This window comes from Cydia splendana, chromosome 8 (assembly GCF_910591565.1).
Source record: "Cydia splendana chromosome 8, ilCydSple1.2, whole genome shotgun sequence".
NCBI classification, from domain to species: domain Eukaryota; kingdom Metazoa; phylum Arthropoda; class Insecta; order Lepidoptera; family Tortricidae; genus Cydia; species Cydia splendana.
The window spans coordinates 2268671-2275621 of record NC_085967.1 but is presented as its reverse complement, the minus strand read 5'-3'; the positions used below and the strand labels follow the sequence as shown (position 1 = coordinate 2275621).

Genomic DNA, 6951 nt, shown 5'->3' with positions numbered 1-6951 from the left:
TCGGTGCGCTGTTATCGCTTTTTTAGTTCCCCCACCACTAAGCGCACAGAATTTTACTTTTAAGCACATCAATTGTTTAAGGATAGGTAGATTAAGTTTCGATCCTCATGTGAAGAAAAAATGTTGTTTAGTCAATTGTATACCTATTAAGACATAGGTAATTCGCCAGTAACTGGCCACTGTTAGTAATTGGCCACCCTAAACTAAAAATGAATTCTATTCACCTATAAACAGAATTCATATTAGTATAAAGCGGCTAGTTATTGAATGTTGGCCAGTTACTGAAACCTTATACTAAAATGAATTCTGTTTATAGGTGAATAGAATTCATTTTTAGTTTAGGGTGGCCAATTACTAACAGTGGCCAGTTACTGGCGAATTACCCTAACACTAATATTTTTTTTAATTTAAACACGGAATTTCCTGGCTACGTGCAAGTTTCAAAGCTTGTGTTTATTGCCATGTAATTTTATTTAAGTTCTGTTTTTTTTTTTCGAATGTACGAAATTCTTATGCCGTTTTAAAGTACATATTAATATCTGGGAGACCGAGCTTTGCTCGGAAAACATATAAAAACTCAATAAAAGCGCGTTTTCGCAGAGATATGACATACCTAGATCGATTTTTCGCCCCCGAAAGCCCCCGTATAGTCAATTTCATCGAAATCGTTAGAGCCGTTTCCGAGATCCCCGAAATAAATAAATAAATATACAAGAATTGCCCGTTTAAAGGTATAAGATTTCCTATCGCTCATGGTATCCTCAGTTAGAAAACTTAGAAATATGCGAATACGAGTACTAACCTGCTAAATTAATTATACTTTTACTTTAATAATCAAAACTGTTTTGTATCTTATTGAAGTTATTGATCTGCAAATGCATTTACACGAAATCAAGTTGTGTTATACCTACTTATATTAACTTAATATAAATACATTTTAGTAATGCTGCCGAAATAAATTGTTATTTTTAGAAATTGTTTTTATTTTGTTATCTAATCTACTTCTAACAGACGTATTTTGTAAAATAAAGCGGCCAGTGTGTAGCGGGCCCCGCATAATCGAGGATTTTTCTTATTCAGCAATTTTTCTTTCTTTTCAAATATTTATCCGCCCGTTTCAAAAGTTGGGAGGAGAAGGGGCATATTTTTCAGACTTTCAAAACAAGTATTTTTAAAAGTATTCATTCATTAATAAAAAAATGTTTTAGAAACATTGAAGTAAGTAAGTAAATAGGTATTCTTTATTGTGGACCACACAGTTAAAAATACAATTAAAAGTTGAAGTTGTTTTTAAAGACGATGTTGATTTTTATTATTGAGATGTATGGATATATCAGTATACCCACTTTCTCAGTAGAAAAAAGCGCACACGGAAGTCAACACTTCGCACCTTTTGCCGCCTTCTCCTACTGACAAAGTGGCTGTGCCAGAGTATTTTTTTTTTTTTTTTTAATATTTATTTCATGACCATGGATACAAGTCCTTCAGTCGTATTCATAAACATTACATAAAAACCATAAAAATACACAATAATAGCCATAACAACATAAGATAAACTAGTACACAGAAGAATAACAATTTTATAGCAATTAGCAAACACAACTTATTTAACCTTAACTCTTTTGAAACTTAATATACAAGTAATTTATATCTGTTATGACAATGAAATATATACATTTAAATTAAATTAAATTTCTTTTACAGTATTTAAAATAAAATTGAATACTGGTATAAAATAAACAGGGTTAGATAATAAATCTTGAACGAGGCGGGGAACACTTAACGAGTTATCTTCAGCAACATCACTAATGACACTGACAAGTAACAGCCTTTGCATGGCAAACGATACACAGTCAAATATAACGTGTTTTATGTCCGCATTTTCTTTAAAACAATAAGTACACTTATCATCAGTAATAATATTCTTCCTCTTGAGATGTGCTGGGACCAAACAATGACCAAATCGCAGACGGTTTATGCACGTTATGAATTTCCTGCTGGTATATTTAAAGCGATAATACCACGGTGTTGTTGGTAAGTCTTTTTGTATATCTGCGTACCATCTTCCTTTATCCAGTACTTCTGTGTTATGTCTCCAATATTCTTTCCACATTCCCTTAGTAATAATTTTGAAGTAATGGTAATAGTCGGTAAATGGTACTTGAAAAGATTCTGTGAGGTCCAGGTCGTGGTCCCGACGAGTCGCCTGATCCACCACCTCGTTTCCTGTTATGCCACTGTGGGAGGGCACCCACAAAAATTCTACATTTTTCTGTAACTTACATAGCATATCCTTAATCTGACATATTATATAATTTTGCTTATATTCTAACGAACTATTACATAAGGCAGCTAAAACACTCTTAGAGTCACTTACAATTAGAATATTTACATTATTTACATTACTATTTACATATGTTAAAGCTTCTAGTATTGCCCAAGCTTCAGCTGTGAATATAGTACAATTACTATTGATTTTGATACATTTTGTTACTTTCATTTGTGGGTCATAATATGCAGCTTTAACATGTTCATTTTTGGAGCCATCAGTATACATAATATAGAAGTTATGTTTATCATTTAAAAATTCAAGAAAGTCGAATTTGTTTTTAATCAAGTCTAAGTGAGATTTAACATCAAAATAACTTAGTATAGTATTATATGAGTACTTATAAATTGGCCACTGGTTATTGATGTACATATTTTTTGTCACATTTTTGGTGTTCATCATTATTACGGATATTTCAGGCAAAGAACCTGTAATCAGAGTATTCGCTGAGATGTTAGCTGGCTGCGCAATTTCTACAGGGTGTAGCACTTTATCCAAGACAACATGATTCTCACAAGACAACTCCTTTAAACAAAATCTCTCAGCCAGCTGTAAACGACGCAAGGACAATGGAGGTATACAATTTTCAATTTCCATTGAATTAATGGGAGTGGTGCGCATGGCTCCACTTATAACTCTCAAACCAATGTTCTGTAACACATCCAGCTTTCTTAAAATTGTGCTACTTGCATTCATGTACGCTAGGGAACTATAGTCAAAATGGCTTCTGACTATACTCTTGTAAAGCATGTTTAATGTTTTTGGGTCGGAACCCCAGAATGTTCCTGCTAAGCTTCTCATTACATTTATGCTTTTCATAGCGTTTTGACTTATGTAGTCTATATGTTTATCAAATTTCAGTTTATCATCTATAACAACACCTAGAAATTTGTGATGATTGACAATAGGAATTACATTATTATTATAACTAATATTTACAATGGACTGTGCATATGGGTCTCTACTAATTACTAAGACTTTACTTTTATCAGGACTAACTTCTAATTTCAAAATGTTGCTGTAGTATCTTTGTAATTGAGTTAAAGCAGTGTTCATATTCTCAACAGCCATATTTAGATTTTGATTTTCACTGTATAAAAGCAAGTCATCAGCAAATTGCAATATTTTAACTCTGGATGTATTTACAAAGCTAAGGATTTGAGATGTGTACAGGTTGTATAATAAGGGTGATAAGGTTGCACCTTGCATTGTTCCTTTGTTAGCTGTTGTGGGGCCATACAGCTTATTGTTGAATTTTACATATACTGTCCTATTGTGTAAAAAACCAAAAATCCAGTTTAAAATTTTAGCAGGGAGATCTAATTGATGTAATACATAAATTAAACTTTCAATATTAACATTATCAAAGGCACCTTTTACATCTAGAAAAACACATATAACATTTGTATGACTAAGTTTAGCCTTTTTGAGGTCACTAATAAATGAAACAAAACTTTCAGTGCAGCTTTTGCCTTTTCTGAATCCAAACTGAACATCTGGTAGCTTTCCTTGAGTTTCTGCGTAGTAATCTAAACGTAACTTTAACATATTTTCAAAAAGTTTGCCTAAACATGATGACAATGAAATTGGTCTGTATGATGAAGGACTATTAACTGGTTTATTTGGCTTTAAGATGGGAATGACACATTGTGTTTTCCATGATTCTGGAATGACTAAACAATCCCATAATTTATTATAAATATGCAAAAGTATTTCTATAGCATTAGGATGCATCTTTTTAATTAACATATATGGTATATTGTCTAACCCTGGTGTTGTGTCTTTTCTACTTTTGAGTGATATAAACAGTTCATTAAGTGTAAATGGTCTATTTAGAAAAGTGTTACTTGGAGTTTCATCTGACTGATTAATGATGTTATTTAAATTATTTTTATTTAATGGAGATGAGTCTGATAATTTATCTAAAAAACTTGGCACCCATTCATCATTTAAATATCTATTGTGAGAAGAGCCAATTCTTTTAAACTTTTTCATGTATCCCCATATTCTAGAAACCGGTGTCATTCTATTAAAACTACTGCATAACTCATGCCAAGACCTCACGCGTTCCTCTTTTAATGTTCTTTTTTTCTGAGCATCAACCTTTTTGTAGTTAATAAAATTAGCAATGCTGGGTGATATTCTATACTGACTTAAAGCATCTTTAGATTTTTTTACAGCCTCAAGGCATGTTTGGTTCCACCAGGGAACAGGTTTCCTAACAACTTTCATGGATTGTTTAGACTCTAGTTTTGGAACTGTTTCTGAACGAATGTCATATAAAATATTTACAAAATTATTATACAAATTAAGAGGTTCTGTATTATCATCAATGTCTAAATGAGAAAAACAGGTTTCTGATAAATTATAATATTTGGACCAGTCTGCTCTATTATAAATATATTTTTCTTCCACAGGTCGGGCTTCATATATGGATGGCTTCACATTTACATCAACCAGAGTTGGATAGTGGTAACTGCCCATTGGGTCATCATGAACTCGCCATTCACAAAGAGGAGCTATCGTGGGACTGACAAGAGTTATATCAATTGCAGATGGATTCCTATTTGGATATTGCACTGTTGTTGGACTACCATCATTTAAAATACACAAGTCAAATTCATCAATAATATTGTATAAACTATTGCCTCTACTGTTATTTGATTGACAGCCAAATAATATGTGATGACCGTTAAAATCACCCATGATTAGACATGGCTTGGGGGTTTCAAGTAACACCTTTTTCATTTTACGAACATCAAACCTGCTACCATTGGGTGGAGAATAAACACAAAGAATGTATAATTTACCGACTGATGTTTCTATAGCTACACAGATATTCTGAATGGATTCATAAAAAGTTGTGTTTATGATACTATATTGTAAGTTTTGTTTAATAAGTATACCTACTCCATTTTTGGCATTTTTTGAAATTTTATGTATAAAGTTGTATGGGGCAAAGTTAGGAATTGTGCTTGTACTTTTGAGCCATGTTTCATTTAATAAACAAATGTCTATCTGTTGCTCTGCAAGAAATGTATTTAATAGGGCTTTCTTATGTAACAAACTTTGAATGTTAAACTGTGCTAGATGTAAAAAAGTGTCCATGATTTAATTTAATAAATTTGCTTTGAGTATTTCTTTTATTCTTGTATTATTAATTGGAGTATCACTTCTGTCGTTCCCAAGCATAACCAAAGATTTGATTAATGCATTAATGATGGTGTCGTCATTCAGTAGTTGCTCAATATTCAGGGAAGTTTGGCTTACGCCTACAGTATTATTTGGTTTGGTTATGGTTGGAAATACTTTTGGATTAGTAGTAGGTACAGGGGCTGATGGTGCAGTACTACTCACCACAGTGGCAAAACTTCGGCCGAGGTTTTCATACTTAGCTTTCTTTTCTTCCATTTTCCTTTGTTTCACAGGGCAATCTCTGGAGATCGCCAAGTGATTGCCTTTGCAATTAATGCAAGTGATTTCATCTACTTCACAATCTTTATATGAATGCTGTCCGGAACAAGCTGAACACATTTGTTCGCCTCGACAAACTCTTGCTGAGTGGTTGAATTTTAAGCATTTATAGCATTGCAGCAGTGGTGGTATATACATGTGTATGGGGTATCTGTACATTTGCATGTATGCATATTGGGGTAAAGTCGTAGCCGCAAAAGTAACAGCAATCGTAGCTATGGGTAGCAATTTGCCGTCCACTTTTCTCATAAATCTCTTAACCGAGATCACCTCCGTGTCACAGGTAATGTTTTTATAAATCTCCTCATTACTCATCTCCTTAGGCACGTAGCGTAACACGCCTGTCGTCTCTGTAAGGTGTGCTGGTACAAAAGCTTTTAACTTATGTTTGCCCAAAAAATTGTCCATTTTGAGAAAGTTATTGGCCGGTGCAGGTTTTTTAAAAGTGACGCCTACTTTATGCGCGTTCACTCGATGCACGCCGACTATTCCTTTAACATTGTCCGTGAATAGTTTAGTCAGAGCAATGGGATTCCTATTGCCCAACTTATCATTTTCCTGCGATTCTACATACACGACGCACTCTGCACTGTGATTGTCTGGGAATTGTCGCTTGTAATTAGGCTTAACAAACATTTTATAGTTCGTGCTAAGGTCCGGAGTCGCCAACTTTCGTTTCTTTCTTTCTTTCGGTTCTTTATCACCGGGGGGCTGGCCCCCGCCGGTGTTTTCACCCATTTTTATTAACACAATGTTCTATGTACACAAACTTATTATTTACACCTAAATTAAGCTAATATATACAAAGAAATCAATTTGTGAAAATCTGGGAAAATTAAATCGCCCGCTTTTTTCGACTTCCCGCCAAAAAGTCCCAGAGTATTTTTATATTAACGTAGTGTTTCCAGTTGATAAATAGTGTCAATTATATTATCCTGGCAACATTGGTCAGCAGCTGTCAGCTCTCAGCTGAGATGAACTTGTCATTGTCAGTTGGTTGAGTGTCGAAGCGCGCGCGTACGCAGGCCGTAACACAATAGATTCAAAATATACTGAAACAGTGTACGTATAATAAGAATCGGTGCAGGAGTGCCTTGGATACTGTTGTTTGCTTTTTTAGACTATTCCTCTTAGTTCAAAAGGGTGAA

General features: G+C 33.9%; 1 long non-coding RNA gene across 1 annotated transcript; it reads left to right on the top strand.

The window, feature by feature from the left end:
- The first annotated feature begins 1781 nt into the window (after positions 1 to 1781).
- On the top strand, positions 1782 to 5467 carry LOC134792612 (uncharacterized). Its single transcript, XR_010144466.1, has 3 exons — positions 1782 to 2034; positions 2749 to 2904; positions 4747 to 5467. It is a non-coding gene; the product is annotated as an uncharacterized LOC134792612 (long non-coding RNA).
- The last annotated feature ends 1484 nt before the right edge of the window (positions 5468 to 6951 follow it).